We start from the raw sequence: 17,043 nt of genomic DNA, 5'->3' as shown, positions 1-17,043 counted from the left end.
CATTTATTTTAATCGTCATGGGATTTAGCAAGCTGCCTATGGAATTATTCTACTCAAAGGGTGCTGTTGTTACAGTGGATTATTCAAAGAACACCATGCTCATAGCCATTTATAAAATGTAAAGGAATGAGACAAGCGAGGAGATATAAATAATTCACATTTTTAAAGTACAAAATGCAATATAAGGGAAAACATTTACAGGAAACGGTTTCTTTTTTTTCTTTAACATTTAAAATAATGCAGAAACGGTGATATATGTAACATACTTTGGCTTTGCTCTGTGTTCATAATGTGAAAGATATTCTTGAACTTTACTTGATTTGCAGGCTGGTAAATTCGGACAACACAAGAACATTACATTTCAGGGGTTGAATAAAACCCTTTAAACTGGCTTTAAAACCCGAGATTTTCCACATTGTAGCCGTCAGTATCATTTATGTTCACAACAACCAAACAGCCAAATGCTGCTAAATGCAACTTGATTGACTGATTGGTCTATTAGTTTGCTTGTATGTACGCTTTCTACAGCCCCTCTGGTCGCCATCATATTCTGAAAACAAACATTAAAATAACAACAAAAAATATCATATTCTGATTGTTTCAGAACATTATTATATCAGCCAGAATGCATTGATTTTACGCCCCGGACCATAAAGCCCTGCTTAATACAATGCTATAGATTAATATGTAGTTGATGTATTTGATTAGCATTGTTAAACGCTTGATTGGCCAGCGGAAAAACACCTGTAACTAGCTCCTTAACACAAACCAGTTTGTCGCTGGTAAGCTTGATAATCTTGAAAGTGTTTAGTTTGTTTTTTGGTAACGGGTTAGTGGCCAAACCATCGTCCCTAAACATATTTAGCATTTAACAAGACGCAGTGTTTGGTAAAATGTCGTTTAAGGGACCAGTTTAACAAAACAAACAAACAAAAAACAATGTAGGTAAGGGCACGTTTTAACTTAGCTAGCAAAACTAAAATATATGCCATTTGCATAGCGCTTCATTCTTAGACAAGTCAAATGAACCAAGCGCAGATACTTGCATTGTTGTTGTGTGTTTCTCACGGACAGCTAGACAGCCATCCAGCCAGAGGCACAAGGTGCAGCAGAAACACCGAGGTAAGCTAGCGACTGCGGCGCTGTCTGTAACCCTCCGCTCAGCAACTCGATGACGTCATCTGAAGGCTCCCGTGAATGTTGTGGCGCGATGTGCTGACGTTTCTGCGGTGGCTCGCTTACCCAGAAACCCTTTGAGTTGTTCCATTACTTTTTCCTCCATCGCCAGAGCAGCGAGCTATGACATAGGCCGTGTTTCAGCTGACAGAACAATTTAGCTTTAGGGGAAGAGGGGAGGAAGGGAACAAGGCAATATGGAAGCAAGAAAGACGGCAAGGCACGAAGGAAGGAAGGAAGGAAGGGAGGGAGGGAGGGAGGAAGGAAGGAAGGAAGGAAGGAAGGAAGGGAGGGAGGGAGGGAGGGAGGGGGGGATAAAGAATGAAAATAGAACAGTCAGAGGGAGGGACAAGTCAAGTCATGTCAATTTTATTTGTGTAGCCCAATATCACAAATTACAAATTTGCCTCAGTGGGCTTAACAGCAGCACAACATCCTGTCCTTATACCCTCTCATCGGATAAGGAACAACTCCCTAAAAAAAAAAAACTTTAACAAGGAGAAAAAATAGGAAGAAACCTCAGGGAGAGCAACAGAGGAGGGATCTCTCTCCAAGACGGACAACATGCAATGGATGTTATGTTTACACAATTTGCACAATACAACACTGAAAGAGGTTAAACAAAATTATAATGGACTTATGAAATTTATGAAGAATATGATGCGCAGGATGCCAAGCAGTGTCCAGACGCACTCGGAACAGTCCAGGACCCAAGCTACGCGCCCAGCATCATCAAGTAAAAAAAATAAATTATATGGATTTATAAAAAGAAAATGCGATGAGGGGAATGGCAGGCAGCTTCCAAGTGGCGACCACCATCACCACGGATACCTGGGAGGAGAACCAACTGCACGTTTGGATAATACTCTTCATAAATACTCTTCACACAACAGCCCTTTGGAACAACAGCTGACACTGTTGTATGATAATACAAGGAATGTACATTATAGAGACATGGAAAGGCAATGAATCGGAGAAGGAAATGAACAGTCTGTACAACAATGAAATCTTTATTAACATGAGCTAACTGTTGATGGTCTTGCAGAGATTATAATTTATTTGCAAGCAAGCCTGGGGACACCATGGAGGCTGTAGCTAATCTTATTTGCTTTTGCTCGTCAAACGTGTCCTTTATGAAACTGGCTTGATAGTATTTCCACAGCAAGTATAATGGTGCTTTATGGGGGGGACATACTTTCAGTTCAAAAAAGTACTTCAACTACACCACAATTCCATGTGGGAGGACCAACACAAGAAAACAGGATAGCAGTATGCCCTTTCCGCACATGGAGATGCTGTGAACCTCTCCTCTCCACCGTCTTCAAAAGGAGTGGTGGTGACAAGACCAAGTCTGGAGTAGGTATGACCTTACCTACTCTAACAGTGGTTTGTAACTGTTTGCCATTCAGGGCAGCCAACAGTATGCAGATTTTTATTCTAAACAAACACTATACCAGCTGGAGAAACCAATTAGTGGAATTAGGTTGTCCAGTTCATTTGTTTATTCTCCATACCCGCTTAATCTAATTAAGGGTCACTGGGGGATGGGGCCTATTCCAGCAGGCCTTGGACATGTTTTCGGACTGTGGAAAGAAAATGGAGGTTCTGGAGGAAACCCACACAAACACAGGGAAAACCTGGAAACTTTACAATAGAGGATAAACTCTTCTGCAATTATGGAATGGTGCCGACCATTAAGCTACAGTGCCACCCAACAGTTTCAGTGTTTAGATTGAATGGCAGAGGTTTGTGAGGGCCTTTGACTGGCTACACTCTGTAGCATCCCTGTACCACTACAGGGATGGTACATATGTACAACATACAACATTTTGAATCCTGCCCTGTATTCAAGTAAAAACCACACAACATTGTATTCTACAAATAATATGACATTCTCAACTCAAATCCAAAATCATTACAAGCAAATAAAATATTGCAAGATTCATTGTTATCTCTACAAACTTCAAACAACAAGACATTTCATGACAATCACCAATATCAGCGAGAAGGAAAAAAAAGACTAATTTGCTGAACAGTTTCATTCCTAGAATTTGGTAAAGCTTAAACCAGGGCTAATCCCAGTAATTAACAACTGAAAACAGTGTTGTTTTTTTGTAGATGCATGACACTGTGCTGGGCCCATGGTTTTCTCCAGTTACAAAGGGGCCAACCTTGGGCCCAATCTGCCTAACTGAACATGCCTTTTTGTTGTTTAGTTGATTTTGGATAAAGTTTGTTTGTGTGTGTTGAATTAGGCCAAATATAAAAAGTCAGAATCAGACTCAGATCACGTCTGTCTTCTGCAGAGCAGAGACGAGCCCCCACCCCTACCAAGTGGTTCTTGTTTTATGCAACAAACAGCACCAGCGGGGGCACTGTGGTATGCTTGTATTGTCGTTGATTTCACCCCGTTAGTACCCCCTTGATCGGGCCCCCCACCCCTCTGAGTCGATTTGGCTGCCGGGAGTTTTAAAAGTTCATAATCAGAATCATGCTTATTGGCCATTGTAGGTTTGTGCATACATGGAATTTGATTCCAGTTTCGTGGCTCTCTCACAGTACTTAACATAGAATAACAACACTACAACACAACAATCTTCAGATATATACACCGGCAAAATATGAGGTAATAAAGTGCAATAGTGCAGAGAATATAGCAGAGATGCTAAAAATAGATGTTAGCAGGTTACTTACATACACGCCTGAGGTAGATGGACATGACAGAGAATACCAGTATACATACAATGTACAGTACTACTACTTTCGGCTGCTGCTGTTAGGGGTCGCCACAGCGGATCATCTGTTTCCATTTCTTCCTATCCTCTGCATCTTCCTCTGTCACACCAGCCACCTGCATGTCCTCTCTCACCACATCCATAAACCTCCTCTTTGGCCTTACTCTTTTTCCTCTTCCCTGGCAGCTCCATGCTCAGCATCCTTCTCCCAATATACCCAGCATCTCTGTCCCTCTAATATACTCCTTCCTAATCCTGTACTTCATCATCACTCCCAATAAAAATCTTAGCATCTTCGACTCTGCCATCTCCAGCTCTGCCTCCTTTCTTTTCGTCAGTGCCACTGTCTCCAAACCATATAGCATAGCTGGTCTCACAACCATTTTGTAAACCTTCCCTTTAACTCTTGCTGATACCCTTCTGTCACAAATCACTCATGACACACTTCTCTACCCACTCCACCCTGCCTGCACCCTCTTCGTCACCTCTCTTTTGCACTCTCCATAACTTTGGACAATTGACCCCAAGTATTTAAACTCACACGCCTTCGTCAACTCTACTCCTTGCATCCTCACCATTCCACTGTCCTCCCTCTCATTCATGCATATGTATTCCGTCTTGCTCCTACCGACATTCATTCTTCTTCTCTCCAGTGCATACCTCGATCTATCCAGGGTCTCCTCAACCTGCACCCTACTGTTGCTACAGATCATAATGTTGTCCGCAAACATCATAGTCCACGGAGACTCCTGCCTTATCTCGTCTGTCAATCTGTCCATCACCACTGCAAAAAAAGAAAGGAATCGGAGCCGATACTTGATGTAATCCCACCTCCACCCCATCTGTCATTCCAACCGCACACCTCACCACTGTCACACACATGCTGCACCTCCACCACTCCTACATACTTCTCTGCAGCTTCCGACTTCCTCATACAATACCACACCTCCTCTCTAGGCACCCTGTCATATGCTTTCTCTAAATCCACAAAGACACAATGTAACTCTTTTTGGCCTTCTCTATACGTCTCAATCAACATTCTCAAAGCAAACATCGCATCTGTAGTGCTCATTTGTGGCATGAAACCATACTGCTGCTTGCTAATCATCATCGCTCCTCTTAACCTAGCTTCTACTACTCTTTCCCATATCTTCATGCTGTGGCTGGTCAACTCTATACCTCTGTAGTTGCTACAGTTCCGCACATCACCCTTATTCTTGAAAATCGGTACCAGTATGCTTTTTCTCCACTCCTCAGGCATCCTCTCACTTTCTAAGATTGTGTTAAACAATCTAGTTGGAAACTCCACTGCCATCTCTCCTAAATATCTCCATGCTTCCACAGGTATGTGATCAGGACCAACTGCCTTTCCACTCTTCATCCTCTTCATAGTTGCCTCACTTCCTCCTTGCTAATCCACCGCACTTCCTGATTCTTTATCTCAACATCATCCAACCTTCTCTCTCTCATTTTCTTTATTCATCAGCCCCTCAAAGTACTCCTTCCACCTTCTCAACACACTCTCCTCACTTGTCAGCACATTTCCATCTCTATCCTTGATCGCCCTAACCTGCTGCACATCCTTCCCAGCTTGGTCCCTCTGTCTAGCCAATCGATACAAGTAATTTTCTCATTCCTTAGTATCTAACCTCTCATACAACTCACCATACACCTTTGCCTTTGCCTTTGCCACCTCTCTCTTCACTTTATGCTGAATCTCCTTGTACTCTTGTCTGCTTTCTTCATCTCTCTGACTATCCCACTTCTTCATCAACCTCTTTCTCTGTATACTTTTCTGTACTTCCTCATTCCACCACCAAGTCTCATTGTCTTCCTTCCTTTGTCCTGATGATACACCAAGTACCTTCCTAGCTGTCTCCCTCACTATTTTTGCAGTGATTGCCCAGCCATCTGGTAATTCTTCACTACCACCCAGTGCCTGTCTTAACTCCTCCCTGAACTCCACACAACAGTCTTCCTTCTTCAACTTTCACCATTTGATCCTTGGCTAGCTACGTTCTCCCCTGTTACCACATTGCAGTCTCCAATCCCTTTCAGATCGTGCCTTCTCCATAAGATATAGTCCACCAGTGTGCACTTTCCTCCACTCTTATATGTCACCCTGTGTTCCTCCCTCTTCTTGAAATATGTATTCACTACAACCATTTCCATCCTTTTCACAAAATCCGCCACATCTGTCCTTTCACATTTCTCTCCTTGACGCCATACCGACCCATTACTTCCTCATCACCTCTGTTCCTTTCAACAACATGACCACTGAAGTCTGCTCCAATCCCCAGTCTCTCCTCCTTGGGTACACTTTCCACCACTTCATCCAACTCACTCCAGTATTCTTCCTTCACTTCCATCTCACACCCAACTTGCGGGGCATATGCGCTGATACCGTTCATACAGTATATACAAAATGGTTGTATTTATTTGACAGCCTGTGGAAAGAAACTGTTTTCATATCTGGTTGTTTTGGGGTACAGTGCTCTGTAGCGCCTGCCAGAGGGTAGGAGTTGGAACAGGTTGTGACCAGGGTGTGATGGATCTGCAGTGATGTTGCTTGCCCGTTTCCTGAGTCTGGAGGTGTATAAGTCCTGAATGGAGGGCAAGTTGGCGCCAATGATTTCCTCTGCAGATCTAACAGTCTGTTGTAGTCTGTCCCTGTCCTGTTTGGTGGCCGAATCAAACCAGACAGTGATGGATGTGCAGAGGACAGACTAGATTATTGCAGTGTAGAATTGAATCAACAGTTCCTCAAGCAGGTTGAATTTCTTGAGCTGGTGGAGGAAGTACATCCTCTCCTGGCCTTTTTGACCTATGTTGGATGCCCACCTTAGGTGCTGGGAGATTGTGGAACCCAAAAATCTGTAGGTTTTCACCATAGACACCATGCTGTTGAGTATGGTGTGTGTGTGGGGGGGGGCAGTGTTTGGTGACTCCTCCTGAAGTCCACTGTCATCTCCACTGTTTTGAGCATGTTCAGCTCCAGGTTGTTATGGCCGCACTAGAGGCCAAGCTGATCAACCGCCTGTCTATTTGCAGGCTCGTCACCATCCCACATAAGGCCAATGATGGTTGTGTTGTCTAGCCCAGGGGTTCCCAAACTTTTCCATGCCAAGGCCCCCCAAATAGCGTTAGCTTCTGGCCGGGGCCCCCCTTTTTGCAAGATGTCTTTAAAAACCCATTGACAATACTACGGCAAATGTTAAAAAGAAGAAAAAAAACTCCTGAATATATTTCCTTACTTTTGTTAATGCAATAATAATGACATTTATACTTCAAATTTTAATCCTTCCATTATATTGAATATTTCTGTTTTCCATTATAAGCATTTTTTGTTATAAAATATATTTGATCATAATATACATAATAATTCAATTTATTTTTCAAAAAAATTTTTTTTTAGCATTATCCCTCATCTTCGCTCCAATTTGCTGAGGCCCCATTGGCGTCCCTGCGGGGCCGCGGCCCCCGCTTTGAAAACCACTGGTCTAGCCAACCACAGACAAGTGCAGTCATGTATGTAGAGGGGAGAGCACACATCCCTGGAGGGCGCCAGAGTTGATTGTCCACGTGCTGGATGTGATTTTCCCCAGCCCCACCAGCTGCCTCCTGTCTGTCAGGAAGTTTTTAATCCACTGGCAGACGGGGGCTGTTACAGTGAGCCGAGTGAATTTGGAATGGAGGATATCTGGGATGATGGCGTTGAATGCTGAGCTAAGTCCACAAACAGGACCCTTGCATATGTCCCTGGGGAGTCGAGGTGTTGGAAGATGTAGTGCAATCCCTTGTTGACTGCATCATCCACTGACGTGTTTGCCTGGTGGGCAAACTGCAGCGGGTGGAGCAGGGGGACTGTGATTTCTTGAAGGATTTCATGACCAGACGTTAGGGCAATGGGCATGTAGTCATTTAATCCTGTGATATGGGGTTTCTTGGGGACCGGGATGATAGCTGAGCTGTTGAAGTAGGAGGGGACTTCACATAGCTCCAGTGATCTGTTGAAGATCAGTGTGAAAATGTGGGCCAGCTCGTCAGCACAGACTTTAAGACAAGAGGGTGACACACTATCTGGGCCTGGGGCCTCATGTATCAATCTTTACTATGGGCAAATTTGTGCGTACACACCCATGGGATTTTTTTAGCCCTGAATTTGTCTCAGAGACCTCTGTAGAACCTGGGAAACCCCTGAATTTAGACACCGATTGGCTAACACTGATGTCTTAGCAGACCTGAGTGATTGCTCGCTGCAAGAGTTCAACAATATATGTTAGGAGGAAGGAATTACAAATAATCATCATGCTTTGCAGCTGACTGTCAAACTTGAGGGCTAAAAAATTCCATGGGTGTGTACGCACAAATTTGCCCATAGTAACGATTGATACATGAGGCCCCTGGTGCCTAACTGATCTTCTGTCTCTGGAACAGCTGGTGCACGTCCTCAACACAGATCTTGAGTGCGGGTGGGGGTTCGATGGGGAGGAGAGAGTGGCTGACAAGGAGTACAGTTGGTTGTGTATTGTCGCTGGAGAGGGTGAAGGGTGTGACGTTTGCTTTTCAAACCTGCAGTAAAACCCATTTGTATTGGAGGAAGCATGTGGTAGTGTGCAGCCATCTCCGGCTTGGTAGAGGGGGTGGGGCAGCAACCGGGATGGTTCGGAAGAGTGGTGTAGTTAGTCAAGTACAATTGGGGAGAAAGGGGGGGGGGTTCTTCCCTGCTGTTTGTGATCAGTGAGTGGGTGCTGGAAACTAAAATAAACAAACACAGAAAATGTACAAGTGAGCACGGAACCGAGTCAACCGTCCACAGCACCATCTTGATGATGTCCATCTAAACTAATAGCCTGTCTGCTGTATTTCTGTTTCCCTTGTGTTTTTCGTTACAATCTTCTTTTTCAGCTTTTTACCTGTTTTTCAGGGGTTGCCACAGCAGATTTTAGTTTCCACCAGGACCCTGTGAGGGCACACAAGCTCCCGTGGGTCATGCTGGGCCTCAGGACCGCCCCTAAGGAGGACCTCCAGTCCTCATCTGCTGAACTGGTTTACAGACAGCCGCTACGGGTCCCAGGGGATTCATCCCCAACACCACAGCTCCCTGGTCTGCAGCCCATCAATGGACCACACTCCTGGATAATGCAAGAGCTTTCGCACTGGTCCCCACTTCGCAACACGGCCTCCCACAGTCTTACATCCCTGCAAGTCTGCAGTCGGCAGAATATGTTTTCATCTGCCACGACGCCCACCGTGGACCCCTGCAGCCTCCCTATGATGGGCTGTTCCGATGGAGACCAGAAACAAGCACTTTGTTTCTGGAAGTCGGCAACAAGCCAGAGTGCATTTCAAACCGGCTCACCTGGACTTGGACCGACCTGTTGGACTTGCCCAGCCCCCACGGCGGGGGCGTCCTCCTACCCTGCCTCCACCCCCCAACAAGGCCTCTAAGGTTCCTCCATCACTTGCCCTACCCCCACGTCGCCACAGGGTCCTTAAGGCCCCCCCCTGTATGCACCCCAGCCTCTGCACCTGTTCGGCAAAGCCGTTGCGGCCGGGCCATCCGCCCCCATCCACGTTAACTTTTTTTTACTATGGTGAATTCTGGGGGGACATATGTAGCAGACTGGGCACAATTCACCATAATTGGTAGACACGGGCCCCAGGGTGAGAGGGCGGAGCTAGGTTAGGTTGGTTGGAGCAGCGCCATGTTGTTGAGATGGTACGGAAGAATAAGTGACACGCGTTCGTGTGGTCAGTGAGAGAACTTGTCCGTCTCTACTTTCCCGCAGTTTCCACAGGCCGTTGTTAATGCGGGCCTAGACCGAGCCGATGCTGTCAACCTGCATACTGATTTAGCAAAAATTTACGTCGGATGCCCTTCCTGACACAACCACTAACCCTGTGGTTTTTCGTCACAATAAAAGTGTAAAAACAAAAAAACAATATCAGTGTTTCTCAGATCAGTTTAAAATGATTAGATATTCGAGTTTGGTATGTTCAAACATCTTGGAGTTTTGGGATATTTGACATTTTGGACATTGGATTCCATGTCATTTTTGCTGTATTGAACTGAAACAGACAGCCACTGGATGAAAACATCACTAGTAAGTTCTTTCATATTCACTATTTGTGATGACATAGGCTTGTCATAGATGTTGGCTATCTGGCCTTTTTTAAAAAAAAAATAGCGTTGATTGTTGCTGGTTGTGTTGTAGACCGCTGTGTCTGCTTGGATGTCGGCAGGCCACACGTTGCTTGCACACTTGTAGTTTGTTGCTGTGTGTGGGTTGTGTGGCTTGACTGTAGGCTATCTGGCTGTGTGGCTATGGGCATCCAACATCACTGAATGTCAAACTGTGTATTCATTTCCCTTCTATCATTGGTTGTCTGCCCCGCAAGTTTAGTCTGCTTTCGTTTTTTTACCCTTTATCTGACTGAGGTTTGAGCAAATTATTGGTAAATTCCATGGCACCGGCCATGCTTCTGAAATAGCCCATCAGCAGCTGTGCTGCTTAAATATCAGCAGGTCGCTGTTTAATGAGAAATCCATGGCACTGTCCATGGTGCTTACATAGCATACCTCTGTGCAATCCACATCTCTCTCCGTTCCACCCTTCCATCTCCATAAGTTTCACCTTGGATGCCTTGAATCTGCATACAGTCTGTATAAGGGCCAGCTACAGGCTACAGGCCCTCGCCCCCTCTGCAATGAGCCATGGGCTCCGCACCTGCCTGGAGGCTATGTATTACATCTTGGTATATTTCTTTGGCCACACCATTACCCACTTTACCTTAAAGTGTCCACATATTGCTTCAACTGTGTTTAAAAGAGCCTTTCCTCTCAGATATTTGATCTGAAAGACAAACACATCTATGGGGTAATAGGGTAGCCACAGTCACCATGATTACCTCTGAGATCTGGTAATAGAAATCTTAAAACACTTTAAGGAACGGTTTTATGTGATGTACTATTCTACATCAAATCTTTATATTTGATCTGAGTAACATATCTTTTCTCCTTGAAGGGGCTATGTGTAAGAATTGGCCAACTGTCAAATTCATACTCCAAACAAATAGGGGGCAGCATATTACCAGAAAGTTGGGGTGAAATGCACAGTGCCTCCCAGTAAGTCAAGTCCATTACATTTGTATAGCCCAATATCACAAATTACAAATTTGCCTCAAGGCCTTTACAGCAACACAACATCCTGTGCTTAGACCCTCGCATCGGATAAGGAACAACTCCTTAAAAAAACACAAAAAACCCTTTAACCCTTTTAGAAAAAAATAGGAAGAAACCTCAAGGAGAGCAACAGAGGAGGGATCTCTCTCCCAAGACGGACAACGTGCAATGGATGTTGTGTTTACGCAATTTACAGAATACAACAATTGAAAGAGGATAACAGAATTATAATGTAATTATAAAATATATGAGGAATATGATGAGGAGGATACCAAGCAGTGTCCAAACGCCACTGGAACAGCTCAGGACCCGAGCCAGGTGATCAGCATCCAGCATCACCATGTAAAAAAAAAGAAAAAAAGAAAATAGTCACGTATCTTAGTGAGAGAAGGATATAATATTAAAACAGGATAACACAATTATATGGCTTTATAAGATATATGAAAAGAACATGTGATGAGGGAGATGCCAAGCAGTGTCCAGGTGGCAACCAACATCACCATGGAGACCTGGGAGGACAGACTGTACGTGCACACAAGGGAGACTCCCATCACACCATTCACACACAGGAAAAGAGAGAGGAGCAGACATCATTCAGAGAGAGAGAAAAGACATGTGAGAGAAGAGAACAGTTTGCAATAATCAATAATCTATACGCTATAATCTCGTCAGCAGGACAGTGCTTGGTAAATTCATTGAGACAGAAACTGACCCATCATGCAGTACAGGCTGTGAAGCATTCAACTTAAAGGCAACTAATTGTAGGTTAAGGCAAAAAGATGAGTTTTGAGTTTGGATTTAAAGACTCAACAGACTCTGATTGTTTGATGGCAGCAGGCAGGCTATTCCACAAGAACGGGGCCCGATAGGAAAAGGCCCTGCCACCAGCTGACCAACTGTCTTTTTAACTTTGGGTACACACAGGAGCCCTGTATTTTGAGAGCGAAGAGCTCGATATGGAATGTACGATTTAGGGAGATCAGACAGGTAAGATGGAGCAAGTCCATTTAGGATTTTATAAGTCAGCAGAAGCACCTTGGAGTCTGATCTAACATGGATAAGAAGCCAATGAAGAGTGGAATTTGTGTAATATGGTCAAATTTCCTAGATTTAGTTAGGATTCTAGCAGCAGCATTCTGAACCATCTGAAGACTTTTAGTACTAGAATGTGACAGAACTGAAAACAGAACATTACAGTAATCAAGTCTGGATGAAACAAATACATGTATTAGAGTCTCTGCGTCAGCCGTGGACAAGAAAGACAAATTCTAGCTATGTTACGTCAGTGAAAAAAGGCAGTCTTGGTGGTTTCTTTAATGTGCTTATCAAAGGAAAGGCTGGGATCAAATGTAACATCAAGGTTGTTGGCTGCCACACTTTGTGAAACCACAGAGTTGTTGATTGTTATTGTTACTTGATCGAATTGGTGTCTGTGTCTAGCAGGGCCAATGACCAGCATCTCGATTTTAACCGAATTTAAAAGCAGAAAGTTTAGTGACATCCAATTTTTCACAGCAGCCAAGCAGGCCTCTAAATTAGTCATTTGAGTATGATCATCAGCCCTTATAGGCACATACAGCTGACTATCATCAGCATAGCAATGGAAATGTATTCCAGTAAGCAGTAGATGTGAGCTGTGCATGGCCGCGCGTATGAGTCCTGAAAGTAAACGAGAAGTCGTTTGTATTTCGCAAGTCGGCAAATCATTGCATATTATAGTTTATCAAATGAAGTACAGTAGGTTTCATGTCAATAAGCAGATGCTGGAGTCTAGCCAGTAAAGCAATCTTTATTTTTCACAATACAATAAAGCTGGGTCTCATCAGCACAGCAATGATAAGAGTTTTTTTTGTAAAAAAAAAAAAACAGACAGACAGACAGATAGAATGCTTTATTCCCCAAATAGGAAATTGTAATGTTGTAGTAGCAATTCACATAATTACAAGAGTACACATTCCTTTTTTCTTTTTTTTTTTGGCAACCAAATGTTTATTTGAGATGCAAACCAAGTCTACAACCAAAAGCATGACTTGTTTTGAGTTTAACAACAATAACAGAAAGAACATACTTTGAAAAATAAACAATAATAAAATAAAGTAAATTATTACAAATTGTAACTGCTATTATAAGTTACCTACATAAAAAAACCCACAAGGAACCAAGTATAAGAGGTAAAACAATTAAGTAAATACAAAAAAAAGAAAAGGAAAGCACCCCCCCAACCCATGCCCCAGATATATTAACACACAGTCACACTAGGGATTTTTGCTGTTGATTACCAAGAGTAAATCAATGTGATCAGAAAAATTATACATCCCCAACACACATAACACGTACACATTCCTCAGGGGTTGGGGGGCTTGAGGAGGGGGGCGCTATATGTATGTGTGTGATAATGCCAGCGACCCAGGAACATGCAGCAGATTCTAGGACCCTGCTCTTCGGCCATGTTTTGGAAGAGGTCCATCCTCATAGCAATCAAACACAAACAGCAGGGGATCCTTTGTTGCAATTTCTTCAGATAGTCCAACCCTTTTCAAGACCTTGTGCTGTTCCATGTTACCCTTTGATGGGATCCTTGGCTCAGCCACCTTCCCCCTGGGCAACCCTGCATTGATACGGAGCCAGGTAACTGCAGCCTTTATGTCATCTAGTGGCCACTGTTTATTTGAAAATGAAAAACCACAAGTTTGTATCATTCTATATTCATTTATATTCTTTTTACTACTACATAATAAAAGTGAGATTAGTAACTGTAATGGTTGAGGATGTGTGTATTAACTCCATAGTTATGAAATGAGGGTAATGTTACACCATATAGTATAGTGTTTATACACCCACAATGCTCATCTCTGTTCAAGACAAAGAGGACTTTGAATGTAATATTGGGCAAACTCTCCTCCAATGTCACCATTACAATCTGATACATAAAATATAATATCATGCTCATGATGATCTTGTGACTTTGAGGGTTGGGAATCTCTAGGCACCCCACAATTCGATTCATTTCTGATTCAGATGGCTATAATGCGATTATAAAACAGTTAGCGAAGCATCTTGATACAGCAACATTTTCTATTTCTTTTTGATTTATTTTTTCTCACTGTGTGACTACTTGCTACTCTTAAAACATAGCACATTTGTAATGATCCATAATTAAAATAAACAGGTGACTTTACTTCCATTATCTTTTATTAATACAATACTGTAACAAACGGAAGAGATGTGTCAACTGGAAGGTTATATTTGCCAACAAATTTCTCAGCATTGCAAAATCAACCAGTACCAACAAGTAAATAAACAAAGGTGTGCCTGTAGCAGCATCCGTGTAGTAAATTAACACGGACCTCAGCATGTGCTGAATCACCTGATAAAAAAGCTGCCCTTAGTCACAAATAAATAATAAAGACTTCTCTTCAACCAAAATCCGCTTGTTATGGGCAATGACCATAGAATCCCTCAGACAAAACAAAAACATTTTGGTGTATACCAAAATCAAAAACAGCTTTCATACAAAAGCAATGTAGAATTCTGTATCAGCTTTCATACAAAAATAATGCTTTATGTGTAATATGTGATAAAACAATACATAATTGAGAAAATACAAATCACTGGACAATGAAGATTTTGCTTCCTGAGCACTGTTGGATGTGTTTTATGGATTTTGGGCTGCTGATCATGAAAATCACCTTGAATTTTTCCTGTCACATACTGTTTTGTACATATAACCTATTTTTGTGATTTCCCATCATATTTTAAGTCTACTAATGTATTGTCTACAAAGCAAGCTGTTTTGGTCAGTCCAAGCATGCCTGAGCATGCACTCGGTGTAGGTGCCATGCGAATCTTGTCTTAGGCATACCTGGGCATGCTTAGTCTGGTTAGATGCTGGCAGACAGGCTGTAAAAGCTGCTCACACTTACAGATGCTGTTTGGACGCATGTTGCTGCACATGTTCTTCAGGCACTAGCATAGTGAGTATACTTAACAGGATTTATTGTCTTCAGGAAGATTTAGTGCAGTAGAAATGCCCCGTCAGTGTTGCAACAGCTGTGATACATTCTGTTACATCTGTGGCGAGTATACACTTAAGGCCCAAAGACGCACCATGACTGCACTTATTAAGAAAGCCTATGAGCTCTACTTCAGATGTAAAATTGGTGACCAAGAGAAACCCTGGGCTCCTCACATTTGTTGTGCAACATGTGCAGTCAACCTAAGCACTTGGCTCAGAGATACTCGGAAGTCAATGCCATTTGCAGTCCCAATGATATGGTGAGAACAGAAGGATCACGTGATGGACTGTTACTTCTGTCTGACCAATATATCTGGCTTCTCTACTAAAAGTAAGAAATCTACTGAATACCCCAATCAGTGTTTTGCAGAACATCGAACCATATTCAAAATGACGTTATCTTGGCAGTAAGGGACACTCTTCGACAAAACATTCAAGATGAGGTAAATGCAGCCCCTTTCGTGTCCGTACCAGTTGATGAAACCACTGACACAACCAACAAAGTGCAGATTCTGTTGTATTGTGGTAGCCTGCCAAAATTGAGTTAAAGAGGCATTTTTGCAATTTAGTGAAGGACCGGAGAACTGCTGTGGCAGAGCATGTCTTGGGCATTTTAGATGCTTACAATTGCAAGGAAAAGCTAGTTGCACAGACGTATGATGGGGCCACAGAGATGGCATCAGAGCTGAATTGGAGTTCAGGTGAAAATTAGAGAAAAAGTCCCCGAGCCACTGTTCATCCATCCACTGTTATGCACACAAATTAAATCTTGTGCTCTCACGATTGGCAAAATCAATAACGGACTGCAGGGTATTTTTTAAAACAGTTGAGGGACTGGCATCTTTTTCCTTTTTTTTTAAGTCGGTGAAACGAACTCAGCTGCTTGGATGAAGCTATCAGGCGTCGCATGCTGAAAGCAGCGCCAACCAGGTGGAACTAGGTTGGTTCAAATGATCAGTCTCTACCATTCTGACCTCTGTGACATGTTCCATCATATCGCCGAAAGAGCTGAGGGCTGGGACAACGGTACTTTGATGATGGCTGTGGGGTGTGATGCTTGGCTGTCAAAGGCTTCAACCTGTTTTCTCTTGATGGTGTGTGGAGAAATTTTCAATGCAACCGATGGACTTTTTTTCCTGTTCTGCAGAACAAGTTCATGGATATAGCTTTTTGTTGTTTTTTGTTGTAGAAGTAATCTCAGTTTGTCTTCCTTTTCTACAAATCAGTGCAATTACTCATTCTGTTCGCTTTCATTATACAATTTTTGTGATTATGTTGATTCACTTTGTAAAATGTTTACCAGTTGCTATATGATGTAGATGAACTGGACTGGGATCTAACTGCACAGGAGAAGCATTAATGATGGGATACATGCTATTATTATATGTTTACCTTCTCACCATTTGTCACCTAATATGCTGATGTCTCTTTGTATCTCATAAGTTTCCTTCTAAATCATTTTGGGTGAAAGCATGCTCTAAGTGACTAACTGCTATTTTCCCATGTATTGCCCAAAAATTAGTGTTTTTAATTGATCTATAGGTGATCTCAATACATATGATCTCAATGTTCTGTCACCTCAGCACTTGGGTTTTTTGCATGAATTCAACTCTCCGTTCTGCTATCAGTCATTTTATTATACATCATAATACTGGAAATGAATTAATGAAATGGTACATAATTTATATGTATGTATTTGTATATTTTACATATATTAAATTCCACATTTTTTACCACAAATGTCATTTCTTTGTGTCGTGTTTGTGTTCTTCTTTTCAGGTAATGTTTCAACAATCTTTACAAATAGTATCTCATAACTGCTGTTTGTAGTGACCGCAGTGAGATCCACAGTGGTTTGGGAGGTCCAAGGAAGGGCAATGGTGTCAAGTCATTTCACAGCTATCAAAAACCATATAAAACAAGAAAAATGG

Source organism: Lampris incognitus, chromosome 13 (assembly GCF_029633865.1).
Source record: "Lampris incognitus isolate fLamInc1 chromosome 13, fLamInc1.hap2, whole genome shotgun sequence".
NCBI lineage: Eukaryota > Metazoa > Chordata > Actinopteri > Lampriformes > Lampridae > Lampris > Lampris incognitus.
The sequence above is the reverse complement of the archived record's forward strand: the minus strand, read 5'-3'. Positions refer to the sequence as shown.